The sequence below is a fragment of the Pan troglodytes genome, chromosome 18, assembly GCF_028858775.2.
Source record: "Pan troglodytes isolate AG18354 chromosome 18, NHGRI_mPanTro3-v2.0_pri, whole genome shotgun sequence".
Classification (NCBI taxonomy): Eukaryota; Metazoa; Chordata; class Mammalia; order Primates; family Hominidae; genus Pan; species Pan troglodytes.
In genome coordinates this window covers 16,708,267-16,721,583 of record NC_072416.2, presented here as the reverse complement: position 1 = coordinate 16,721,583, position 13,317 = coordinate 16,708,267, and the positions used below count along the sequence as shown (strand labels likewise).

General features: G+C 43.7%; 1 protein-coding gene across 22 annotated transcripts in view; it reads right to left on the bottom strand.

The window, feature by feature from the left end:
- Nucleotides 1-13,317, bottom strand: part of MRTFB (myocardin related transcription factor B) — a 272,986-nt gene that overhangs the window by 188,330 nt on the left and 71,339 nt on the right. For 7 of the 22 annotated variants that reach the window (XM_063796697.1, XM_009430333.4, XM_054668219.2 and 4 more), the window contains exons 1-2: nucleotides 8,230-8,303; nucleotides 242-306 (exon numbers count right to left, since the gene is read on the bottom strand). The gene's annotated coding sequence lies outside the window, so the exon portion shown is untranslated. Of the gene's footprint in view, nucleotides 1-241; nucleotides 307-4,102; nucleotides 4,305-6,017; nucleotides 6,098-8,188; nucleotides 8,524-13,317 lie in introns of those variants that run through there. The other 15 variants (XM_001146929.8, XM_054668218.2, XM_001146453.8 and 12 more) reach the window with 8 other exon arrangements.

The window sequence follows — 13,317 nt, the reverse complement described above, 5'->3', positions numbered from 1 at the left end:
TTTAAAACCATCAGAAAACAGGAAAATAAAGATTAGATTCGAAGAGGTTGAGAACGTCAAATGAACTTATTTGAACAGTCCACATTCCTGGCATCTACCTTAAGAACTCTAGGTTCTATGAACTTAACCACTCCTAAAACAATCTCCCTGTTAGACCTCAAGAAAGCAGGCTGTAAGAGGAGGTAAAAGAAATAAATAAATTACAGTTTCTTTGTTAAAAAAAAATTATAAAAAAACTTACCTCGGTAAGAATATTTAATTATTTTCCTGTCTTACATTCTCTTTCTTAGCACCTTTATTGTGAACCTGGAAAAAAAAAGGCAGAAATTACTTTTTATTGAGCACCTACTACATGCCAGACAAGGTTGTGTCTCTTGGAGAATGTGAAGTCTAAGATAAACTGGAAATAACAAAATCGAAGTTATTAAAATGGAATGGTCAGGAAGGAAAGTAAAAATTTGAAAATGTAACTAAAACTTTTCCTAAATTGTTCGAGAACCTATACACGACTGTATTCAAAGAACTGTATTTAACAAACAAGCCTGGAGAACTGCAGCGGGCTAAGAGTTGGGGTGCTAGGCTCAGAGCATCTGCATTAGATCCCGGTTCTACCACTTTCTACCTGTGTGATCTGGGGTAAGTAACTTCTCTGTGTGCCTGTTTTCCCACATGTGTAAGAACAGTACCCAATTCTTAGCACTGCTGAGGATTATATGAAATAATCCACATTGGGGACTCTAAAGTAGTTCCTGAAATATGTGTTCAATAAATACTATTTTTATTATAATGTTATTATATAATAATAAATCTGCCTTTCACCATCTCCATCACCAGCATTATTTATGATGATAATAATTATTATTAATTGGCTGGGCACAGTGGCTTACACCAGTAATTCCCAGGCTTGGTGAGGCCAAGGTGGGCAAATCACTTGAGCCCTGAAGTTTGAGACCAGACTGAGGCAACATAGTAATACCGTCTCTTTAAAAAAAAAAAAAAAAAAATTTGCCAGGAGTGGTGGTGCCCCTGTAGTCCCAGCTGCTCGGGAGGCTGAGGTAGGATGATTGATTGAGCCTAGGAGTTCAAGGCTGCAGTAAGCCATAATTGTGCCACTGCCCGTGTCATGTACTCCAGCCTGCATGAGAGAGACCCCGTCTCTAAAAAAGGGGGAGAGGGGTGGGCATAAGCTTTGTATTCCAGGGGCTTACAGTGTCCTCAGTGAAATAAGAGCTACCTAGACACATAATATAAAGCAAAAAAAAAAGATCAAAGTCAATTATTCATTCATTTAACAAACATCTGAATGTCCAATCTTTGCCAGTATTTTGTTGGGTGCAGGGCATTATTTGGTGTGCAGGATGAACACAGTTTCTCTCCTTACAGAGTTTACAGTTCATCAAGGGTTAAGCTGCATGACAGACAAGCTACATGCAGAGACAGATACTGTTTTTGACTGGGTGGGGGACACTAACAGATCTGAACTGGCAGAATTACGTAGCACTATATTCTGGGTGGGAGGAATGGGGTTCCAGGAAACACAGGGCCTCTAGGAAACATAAGCAGCACCATTGTTAGGGTACATCCAAGAGAGACTAAGGCAGCAAGGCTAGAAGCAGGAGGGGGCCTTGAACGCCAGGCTGAATTTGTTCTCTGGTTTTCAGGTACATTAATTGTCCTGCTGAAACTGAACAAGAGCTTAGTTTTAACTTGGATTCTAATGTCTTGTAACTTTTTCTTTATGGTCCTTTCTTTTTTTCTTTTTTGAAAGTGAGATGGGTAACAGTGGGGAAAAAATGAGGGAATGGCAACCTCAGCCCATGTTGGCAACAAAGGTGGGAGTGGACCAAGGGCACTAAGCGACGAGTTTCACACGTTTTCTCTTTTAATCCCTCCAGCATTCTTACAGACACTATTGCTCCTTTTACAGATTAGAAAACTGAGGCTCAGAGAAGTCAAATAGATTTTAAGTTCATAAACTTAACATGATCTTGATTCTTTAAAAAGTGTTTTCTGGAACTAGACAAAACGATTCTAAAGTTCACATGGAAAAATAAACTAGCAAGAATTGCCAAAAAAAAAAAAAAAAAGCAACAAGGGGAAACTAGTTTTAAAAGATATTAAAACATTTTATAAAACCAATGTAGTACTGCTATATGAATAGAAAGACTAATGTCATAGAATAGAAAGTGCAGAGATGTACCCCAATACATCCAGAAACTCACACCACCATCAACTGGATTCAGAGATGAAAACTGAAACAAATCGGTAAAGATAACTGGTGGCCACATGGAAAAAGGAAAAGTTGAATTATAAATCACTCTGAACACCAGAATAAATCCTAAGTGGATCAGAGATTTAGGTGTTAAAATGAAACCATAAAAGCACTAAAAGAAAACATGGGCAGATTCCAGAAATCGTGGAGGCCTTTGACGTAAAATCCAGATACCATAAGAGATTAATGTTAAGTACATAAAATGTAAAGAAAGCCATATTTAAGCCTTCTTTATACCAAAATACATGAAAGTCATTTTTAAAAACAAGTGACAAGTTGAGGGAAACTGCAACTTAACAAAGGGCTAATCTCTCTAATTTATACACTTATAGAAATTAGTAAGAAAAAGCAATCCAAAAGAAAAATGTGCAAAGGGTATGAACAGATAGCTCACAGAAAAAGGAATACAAATAGCCTTTAGGCACATGAAAAGATGCTCACCCCGATTCATAATGAAAGCAATGCATATTAAAACTACATGGAGTTATCATTTTTCATCTACGAGACTGACACGAATCCAAAGGTTAACTGTTGGAGAGGTTATGGAGAAATAAGGAGTCTCATACATTACTTAGGCAAGTTCAAAATAAGTGCCACTCTGGAGGAAGAAAGTATTTATACCAATTATAAATGCATTGCCCACTGACCAGCAATCCCACCTCTAGGAATGTATCCCACAGATAATGCCTACAAATATACAAAATAATATGTGCACAAGGTTATTCAGCACAGCGTCATCTGTGAGTCTCAGACTGGAAACAACTCAAATATTGATCACTGGAGGCTAAACAGCTAAACAATGTATATTTTACAGTTGTTTAGAAAAATGTTTTCTGGGCCAGATGCAGTGGCTCATGCCTGTAATCCCAGCCCTTTGGGAGGCCGATGCAGGTGGATAACCTGAGGTCAGGAGTTTGAGACCAGCCTGGCCAACATGGAGAAACGCCATCTCTACTAAAAATACAAAAATTATCCGGGCCTGGTGGCACATGCACCTGTAGTCCCAAGCTACTTGGGAGGCTGACGCAGGAGAATCGCTTGAACCTGAGAGATGGAGGTTACAGTGAGCTGAGATGGTGCCACTGCACTCCAGCCTGGGTGACAGAGCGAGATTCTGTCTCAAAAAAAAGAAAAGACGCGTAGAAAAATGTTTCCTATATACTAATATGAAGATATGTCAAGATAATATTAACTTTAAAAAAAAAGCAAGGAAAATATTCACATAGTATGTATATTTTATATAAAAAGAGTATATATAGTATATTAGTATTTGCTTGTATCTGTATCTATACAAAAAAAAGACATCTATAGGAAACAAATGAAAGGTTATTTATGGAGAGAATCAAGACAATTGGAATTTAGATTTCTCAAAATATGTCTTACGTCATTTTAATTTTTGAACCATATGAACATCTTATCTACATGAAAAGAATTTGTAAATGTTAAAAGCACCTCGCAAAAAGAAGCAAAAGAGAACCACCTACAACTTTAGAGTCTAAGTTTTCTCTGAAATTGGTGACAAGCAATTTTAGTGTGGCCATCACCATAAATTATAGGACAAAGTGCTTTTGTTTCCTCCAATCGAGCCAAAGTATATGATTATAATAATCTATTTTAAAAAGCCGGGGTGAGGAATTAGAAGAGAGAACAGAAAAAGGTGAGAAGAGAAGGAGCTCTACTCTAATGGTTCTCAAAGTATGGTCCTTGGACCAGCAGCATCAGCATCACCTGATAATTTGTTAACAATGTAAATTCTATGGGCCCAGCCCAGACGTACTGAATCAGAGAGAGACCCTGGAGGAGGAGGCTAGCAATCCTTTTAATACATACTCAAGTTTGACAGCCACAGATCTGGTCCCGTGATTTTTATATGTTCACGTGCATTGCCCAGGAAGGGATCTTTTAAAATGCAAATTCTGGTCCAGTTGGTCTGGAGTGGAGCTCAGAGTCTACATTTCAAACAAGCTCCAGGATGCTGCTGACGTGCTGATGGTGTGGGCACCACACTTTAAGACGCAAAGCACAAGTCCACCTGAGGAAGAAGGTACGCAAAGGGTCTTCACGTGATTGAGTTTGCTGTGAAACCTGCACTCAATATTAGACAGAAAAAGTCCTTACACAGGTCTCCAGCTAAGGTATACCACGGAACTAGCTTCCCATATAAACTGTGTACTTCACACAGAGTAAGTATGTTTTCAAATATATTTCTTAAACAACAATAACAACTATAATTCACTGAGATCCAATTTAAGGACGTCCCATTTGAGAAAACTTTCATTTATAAGTGGATCTTCCAGAATAGAAACAAACAAAAAACACAAAAAACCATATTCATACAACTGTCTGGTTATATTATCTGATTAACTTTACCTCAAACACACTAACCACACCATCTGCTCTTCGTGAAAATTCACCAAGCAGTTTGTTTCCTTTTAAACATTTTCAAAAAAATGGTTCTTATATTTACAAACATTGATTCTCCATTTGTTTTACATAAAGGGAAAATCTCTACAGGAATCTTCTTAGTAAAGAATTCTAGTTTAAATGGAAGGGTCCAGAAATATTGTGTATCTTCATTTTGCAAGTCACCCTTTGAATCAAGTTTTTGGTGTTAAACATTAATCATTGTTTCATATTCCCTATTCATGTAGTAAAATTATGTAATAATTTTTACATATTCCCTATTTCATTGACTCTAAGATGCCATCAATTTCAAGATATAATGTCCTACTAAGAAAAGTTGCCAACCACATGCTAATTTTAAGATGTCATTCTATCTCACATATGCATCTTAAAAATCAATGAAACACCTTAATTACAAATCAGAGATATGTGCACAGTATTCATTTTCTAGTTAACATTTGTGTCTCTCAAATGTAAAACTTCATAAAAGCATGAACTTTTGTCCATTCAACAATCTATCCCCTATGCCTAGAAAAATGGAACATTTTCAGTCAACATCTTTTACATACAGGTGAATATTTTTTAAAGTTCTGATTTTAAAAACCAGTAATGACCTCTTTTACCCTGGAACAAGATACTGCTTGCTCAAATTAATATAAATTCATTACTCTCAATTTGGATAAATTTCCATCTCCAAAGTGTTCAATGTCTCTAACTCTAGATAATTTAAAGTATAGCCTTCTGTTTTGACAAGTTATTACCTACATGTCTGTTTCCATAGCACCTTTCAAACGTAACACGCAACTAATAATAAACACTTTACATCAAGAAGCAACTCATCTATTCAACAAAAAAAAAGCCAAATAAACTATTTTTAAAACAAGAGTTAAATGTATAATGTTACAATGTAGGTAACATTGTAACATATATAAATTTTATACGTAGGTAACATATAAATGGTCTGAGCTGAACTTTCTTAACTCGATTTGCATTTTCCCCTATGCAGCAAGACTAGCAAAGTTTGAAATGAAAAGACAACTGCTAACAAATCACACCATGAGGACTACTGGCATATGTGATTACAGGTAATTTTAAGTTTTACCTTTGAATACATCTGCATTTTCCAAATTCTCTAATATAGATATTAGTAAGCAGAAGAAGCTATTTATAGGGTGATTACACCAGTTTAGATTATACTTAACTAAGACTTATTTCTACACATTATTGCTGTTGCTTCCCAACTCCAATCTAACCTCAATCTGCTACTTGATTCAAGTGTTTAGTTGTCAACATTTCCATTAAACACAGCCAATCTTTCAGACAGTGGGACACAGGTACTAACCTGACCTCCCATCTGAGATTCTAGAATAATCAATGAAAGCGCCACTAACCAAAAGCATGCTTTTTGTACGTCAGACACTTCTGAAAGAAAGAAAAAACAAAACAAAACTCTCAGCAAAAACTGTCTGTTAAATTTCCTTTTATAATTCCTATTATAATTGACTAGATAACATTGATGTTTGGAGTGGTTCTCCAAGGAGCTGGAACTGCCCCCAACGAACATTTTTAGTTATCAAAGAGACTGGGGGACACCGCTGGCATTTAGGGTTTAGGGGGCCTGGATCTAAAAGACTTCACACAACACATAGGTGGGACAGATCTGTATAATGAAGATTTGCCTGGTACGAGAGTCTTTCAAATGAACGGGCAGATTAAGCCCACTATAAACTGGCATTACTTTACAATATTTAAAAGTTTTTCCAAGAAATTGCAGGGAAACTCCAGTAATGTAGGAGAAAGTAGCAAGGGAAGCTTAAATAGAGTAAGGGAAAACTGTCTAAACATTAGCGATCGTTTCCTCACACCACACACCGTTAACATACAATTGTAGTATCAGAATACTGAGCATATACAAACAAGTGAGATACTGATATTGAACCCAAAATTTTCAACCTTGTTAATATTTTATTAATTATTACCAATGGTAATTGTTAGGAAGCCAGTATTGTCCCTTCGAGTGTGTGACACAAAAAAATTCTACAATATAGTTTAAAAATATGGATCCATGGAGGGCTTGTGCTAATATTTACGTATTTATTGAGACAGTCTGTTATTTGTCTTGCCATGTTATCCCTAGTTCAATCTAGGTTGTTTCTCTCTTTAATTCGCAAGAAACAGGTTATGCCAACCTAGGTGTTTTTCCCAACCTCCGTCTGTATCTCTGCTCTTTCCTTGAAGTAGCGGCCTCACTCTGTAGCCCAGGCTGGAGGGCAGTGGTGCAATCACAGCTCACTGCAGCCTTTAACTCCTGGGCTCAAGAGATCCCCTCACCTCAGCCTCCCAAGCAGCTGAGACTACAGGTGTGCGCCACCACACCACGCTAATTTTTTCTTTTTTTGTACAGGTGGGATCTCGCTATATTGCCCAGGCTTGCTCTTGTTTGAAATAGCTCCTCCTAATTTTTTTTAACCAATACAAATGTACTCATTAGAAGCTGGCACAAGCACCCCAGTATATACCGTCTTCCAGCACAAGAGTATGTCCTAGATGTGAACGGTACAGCAACATCTGTCATATACTGTTCTCTATTTCGCCCTTACGCTTCAATCAAACCATCATACTGCTTTTCAAGGATGTGTGTAGGGAGGTTACATTGTTTATGAATTTCATTTCAGGGTAGTAAAGAGGGCTTTATACATGTTTGCTGCAAGGGGGAAGAAGGGACCTTGATTCTGACGAGGTTGAGAACCACTGTTCCCAAGAGTGGAATCGCGTGCTGAAACAAAAATCGAACTTTCAGAGAAGAGTTTCCTTCGCCTAAGGCAAGCCCTGGGCTCCAATATTCCACTTCATTGGGCCTGACACCCCACTACCAGCACACGCCCGCTGCTCTCAGCCCACCTCTGCTTCCAAGCAGGGCCAAACAATGGTTCTTGACCACTTGGGGATCGGGGACCCTTTTAGGAACGAGACAAAAGCCCTGGAAAAACTCTCTCCCAAGAAACCCATACACCAAGCTGCATCCAATTTCAGGGCGCTCCCAGACACCCCCTCTGAAGCCCGGTCGGGACCCCAGGAGAAAAGGGCTGAGGGGAGTGGGAGGTGGGAAGAGGAAGGGGGCGCCGGGGTCCCGGTCCCCTCCCACCGCCTCCTCGCAGTGTGGCTTTGGCCCGGGCGCTCCACCTCTCTGTGCAGCCCCGGCGTGCAAGCGCGCAACTTAAGTGCCCGGCACACAGCAGAGGCTCCATAAACGCCGCTGCCACTGTCAGCAGGGCCCACTCTGCAGTCGAGATGGACACTGAGGCGGCCCCGGGGTCGCGCCCGGGCGCGAGGACCGGTTGAAGGAGGCACCGGCCCGCGGCCCCGGCCGCCCCGCCCCGCGCGAGTCCCGGGGACGGTGCGGACCAAGCGGCGCCGCAGCTGCTGCGGGGACGAACAGGGATGGCCGCCTGGGACGCGGGACGTTCACCAGGCCCGCTCCCCCACCCTGCCCTCGGTCTCGGCCGCTCTCACCCGGCCTCAGCCCCCAACGGCCGCCACCGCCCGCCGCTCACCTCCCCGGCTGCCGCCGCCGCCGCTCCCGCCGCCGCCGCGCGATCTCGCGAGACTTCGCTCCCCTCGGCACTCCCCCTCCTCCCCGCGGCGCGCGCGGACCCCAGGTTAGAAGCGGCTCGGCGCGCTCCCCGGACGCTGCCCACCCCGCCTCAAGGGTCAAGCCCGGCCTCTCTCGCTGCTCGCCCCCGACTCCGTCCCTGCGTGCACTCCGCCCACTCCCGTGACTGGGAAGGGTTAAAGCCCAGGTGCGAGGCGGCCGCCTCCTTCTCACCTGGCCGGCCGGGTGCGCGTGCGCATGCGCATGTCCGGGGCTCGGCCCTGAGCCTCTGCAAAGGCTTGGACGGCGGCGACAAAAGTGACCGCTGCCACCTGTCCTGAGTGCTCGCTGCGCGCCGAGCACTTAACAGCCCCCTTCGGTCCTCACACTGCCCCCCAAAGTGGGCATTACCAGCCTCCCCATTCTAGAGAGAGGAAAAATGGAGGCCTGGCAAGCAAAGTACAGTAATGGCTCCATGTCACACAGCCAGGAATTGGCTGAGCCAGTGTTGGGATCTGGGGTTGTCTGATGCCCAGCCCAAAACCCATTTCTGCACCTCAGTGACAGCCCCCAGGCCCTGTCCCTCTTTCCGTTCAAGGCTCAAGGCGCTGCCTCTCAGCCGCATTCTTCGTTCTCTCCCAACATTCACCAAGGTGAGAGGAGGAGCTCCTGGGAAGTCATTTGCTACAATCTGTCTGTTTTCAATGGAGCTGGCGACAGTAAAGTGCTTCTCCCTCACTTTACAAACTTCCCAAGGCCTGTGAAGCCCCTGTGCCAGTCCCTGTGCAGCTCTGAAGACTGTGTGACTATTTTTATGCGGTTCTGTCTCCTCCTTAGACTGGTGGCGTTTTGCAGGGAGAGAGCATGATGGAATGGCACACAGGACAGAGAATCAGAATGTACATGATGTTAGCACACAGAAAAGTGTGACTTCTTCCCAGGAGTAAGTCTTAATGAAATAATAATTGTTTGTAAAGAGGAGGGGCTAACATTTATTGCGGGCATATCAAGGTCATACCAATCTTCTTGCAATCCTGGAGGTGGAGTAAGTAGCCTGTTTCCATTGTGAAATAGGATTTGAACCTGGGTCTGAGTCCGGAGCCCAGCACTACCTTGTAGGTAGGTCCTGTTCTGCAAGCAAGCGAGCATGAGCTAGCTCATCTGGGCCGGCTGCTGTAAGATCAGGAGCCCTGGAGGTTCTAGGTAGCCTTCCACCTGCAACAGGGTCTGCATGGGCTTACCCAGCCCACCTGATAATCACATCAGTGTCAGCAAGTGCTGGCCTGCCCATGCTCCACACCTGTCCACTCTCCCCGGAACCAACTGCTGTGTACAGGCCAGAGCATGTGGGTGCCCTTGCATGTTTCAACCTCACTCAACTCACCAGATGGAGGAAGTGGGTGAAGAAGGAAAATCACACCTGCTGGGCAGCTACAAAGTGCTGAGCCCTGCTCCAGGTGCTGTCTATTTATTAATTTATTTAGCCCTCCCAACAACCCTGTATTAGGGTTCTCCAGAGAAACACAACTACTAGGTTCTAGATAGATGTAGGCTGGCCAAGGTTGCTCATTCCTGTAATCCCAGCACCTTAGGAGGTCCAGTCAGGAGGATCACTTGAGCCTAGGAGTTTTAGACCAGCCTGGGTAACACAGTGAGACCCCGTCTCTACAAAAAAATAAAAAGAATTGGGCATGGTGGCACATGCCTGGAGTTCCAGTTACTCTGGAGGCTGATGTGAGAGGATCTCTTGAGCCCAGGAGTCGAGGCTGCAGTGAGCTCTGACTGTGCCACTGCCCTCCAGTCTGGACAACAGAGTGAGACCCTGTCTCTAAAAAAGGAAAAACTATATAGATTCATAAGAGGGGATGTATGATGGCAGCTGAGAAGTCCTACGATGTGCCATCTCCAAACTGGAAAGCCAGGGAAACTGGTGACATAGCTCAGTCGCAGTTGTGGCCTGAGAACCAGGGAATCTGATGGTGTAACTCTCAGTTCAAGGCTACAGGCCTGAGAACTTGGGAGCCACTGGAGCAAGTCCTAGAGTCCAAAGCTGGAGAACCTGGGCTGGGCGCAGTGGCTCATGCCTGTAATCCCAGCACTTTGGGAGGCTGACGCAGGTGGATCACCTGAGGTCAGGAGTTCAAGACCAGCCTGGCCAACATGTTCTCTACTACAAATACAAAAATTAGCCTGGTGTGGTGATGGGTGCCTGTAATCCCAGCTACTGGGGAGGCTGAGGCAGGAGAATCGCTTGAACCTGGGAAGAGGAGGTTGCACTGAGCTGAGATTGCATTATTGAACTCCAGCCTGGGCATCGAGTGAGACTATCTCAAAAAAAAAAAAAAAAAAAAAAAGCTGGAGAATCTGGAGTTCTGGTGTTGAGGGACAGGAGAAGATAGTGTCCTGGCTCCGGAAGAGAAAGAGAGAATTTGTCTTTCTTCTACTGTTCTATCCAGGCCCTCAACTGATGGCGATGAAGGCAGATCTTCCTTACTCAGTCACTGATTCAAACACCAATCTCTTCTGGCAACACCCACACAGACACACCCAGAAGTAATGCTCTACCAGCCATCTGGGTATCCTTTAATCCAGCCAAACGGATGCCTAAAATCAACCGTCACAAATCCCCTGTGGAAGTTATGGTTGTCCCCATTTTACAGATGAGAAAACCAGGAACATAAGAGGTGAGAGGACATGCCCAACAACACACACAGCAACACGCAACGACACACACAACACGCAACAACACACAGTTGGCAAGTGGTTGGTTCCACCCCAGATCAGCCTGTTTCCAAATGCACAAACTTTGCCTTTCGTGACCAACAAGGCTATTCCCTACCTCAAAAGCCTTTATCTTTATGAAACAGAAAATCCCCAAATCCCCTGAGGTCAGGACTCCAGTGTAAGATGCTGTTATGTTCTCCTCTGGGTGGCCAGTGCCTCGTGTTCTCATCTAACATAAGAACATGAGTAGGGAAAATTAACCAACTTAATATATGTGAAGCATACGGAAAAGTGCCTTGCAAGATTAAGCACTCAGTAAATCAAAGCTATTATTACCATGGGTGGATTCTTTGTGATATTTTATCCTTTCCTCATTGCCCAGTAGAAATAGCAATTCAAGTAGGAGGATGGGCTCATATTCAGAAATAAAATTAGTTTTTAGGCCAGCTGTGGTGGCTCATGCCTGTAATCCCAGCAGTTTGGGAGGCCGAGGTGAGAGGATCACCTGGGGACAGAAGTTCGACAGCAGCCTGGCCAACATGTTGAATCCCCATCTCTACTAAAAATACAAAAATTACCCAGGCATGGTGGCGGGTGGCTGTAGTCTCAGCTACTTGGGATGCTGAGGCACAAGAATCTCTTGAACCCAGGAGGTGGAGGTTGCAGTGAGCTGAGATTACACCACTGCACTCCAGCCTGGGTGACAGAGCAAGACTCTGTCTCAAAAATAATAAAAATAAAATTAGTTTTTAATTATATTTCTGAATGAAATAAATAATTCTGAGAACAATAAATATTTTCAAAATGGGCAGAATTACTCCAGTACTTCCCCCTAGTCATGAAAGGATACCAGCTCTCCTGAAGCAATCTCTTCCCAATTTCCTGAGGGAGGGACAGTCTGCTTTATAAAGGACTCTGCTTTTATAGGAAAAGCCACCCAAATATTTTTAAAGATATGACTTGGAAGTCACTTCATAGGCAAAAATAAAAGCGAAGAAAAAATTGAGCTGAAACTTAAGAGAATTTTGATGTGGTTAAGGGTTAACACCAGGCTGGGCACCATGGCTCACACCTATAATCCCAGCACTTTGGCAGGCCAAGGCGTGCAGATCACTTGAGGTCAGGAGTTCAAGACCAGCCTGGCCAACATGGTGAAACCCTGTCTCTACTAAAATTACAAAAATTAGTCAGGTGTGGTGGCGCATGCCTATAATCCCAGCTTCTCTGGAGGTTGAGGCATGAGAATCACTTGAACCCAGGAGGCAGAGGCTGGCAGTGAGCAGAGATCACACCACTGCACTCCAGCCTGGGCAACAGAGGGAGACCCTGTCTCAAAAAAAAAAAAAAAAAAAAAAGGGTTAACACCAAAGTGACATCATGATTTGAGGGAACGTTTTATAGGAACTGAAGTTGCCACTAACCTCAGGCCTTGCTGTGCCAAATTTAGGTTTCCGTCCTGACACAAGATGTGCCATACTTTCCCATCAATGTGAGTGGCTCCCTGTGGACCTGTGGAAGTGATCCTCATGGGGAAGGGGTGGGCATAACAAGACCACGGGGCGTTATTCTTTGAAAACAACAAAGAAACAAAATGGGTAATTCTGGCCAGGCATGGTGGCTCACTCCTGTAATCCCAGCACTTTGGGAGACTAAGGAGAGAGGATTGAATGAGGCCAGGAGTTTGAGACCAGCCTGGGCAACATAATGATACCCTGTCTCTACAAAAAATTAAACATTAAAAAATTAGCTAAGCATGGTGGTTTGTGCCTGTAGTACTAGCAACTGGTGAGGCCAAGGTGGGAGGGAGAGGGAGTTGGGGGTTGTAGGATGCTGTGATCGTGCCACTGCACTCCAGCCTGGGCATGAGAGAGAGACCACGTCTCTATAAAAAACAAAAACACAGAGTTGAGTCTCATATGCACACCCCTAAAGGTTTAAGGTATGGTTTCCATCAAGTCCAACAGAGCTTAAAAGTAAGAGGTTTTAAAAAATAAAAAAATAGGCCGGGCACGGTGGCTCATGCCTATAATCCCAGCACTTTGGGAGGCCGAGGTGGGCAGATCACAAGGTCAGGAGTTCAAGACCAGCCTGACCAACATGGTGAAACCCCCATCTCTACTAAAAATATAAAAAGTAGCCAGGTGTGGTGGCATGCACTTGTAATCCCAGGTACTCAGGAGGCTGAGGCAGGAGAATCGCTTGAACCCAGGAGGCGGAGGTTGCAGTGAGCCGAGATCGCGTGACTGCACTCCAGCCTGGGCAACAGAGTGAGACTCCATCTCAAAAAATAATAATAATTAAAAAATAAATTTAAAAAATCAATAAA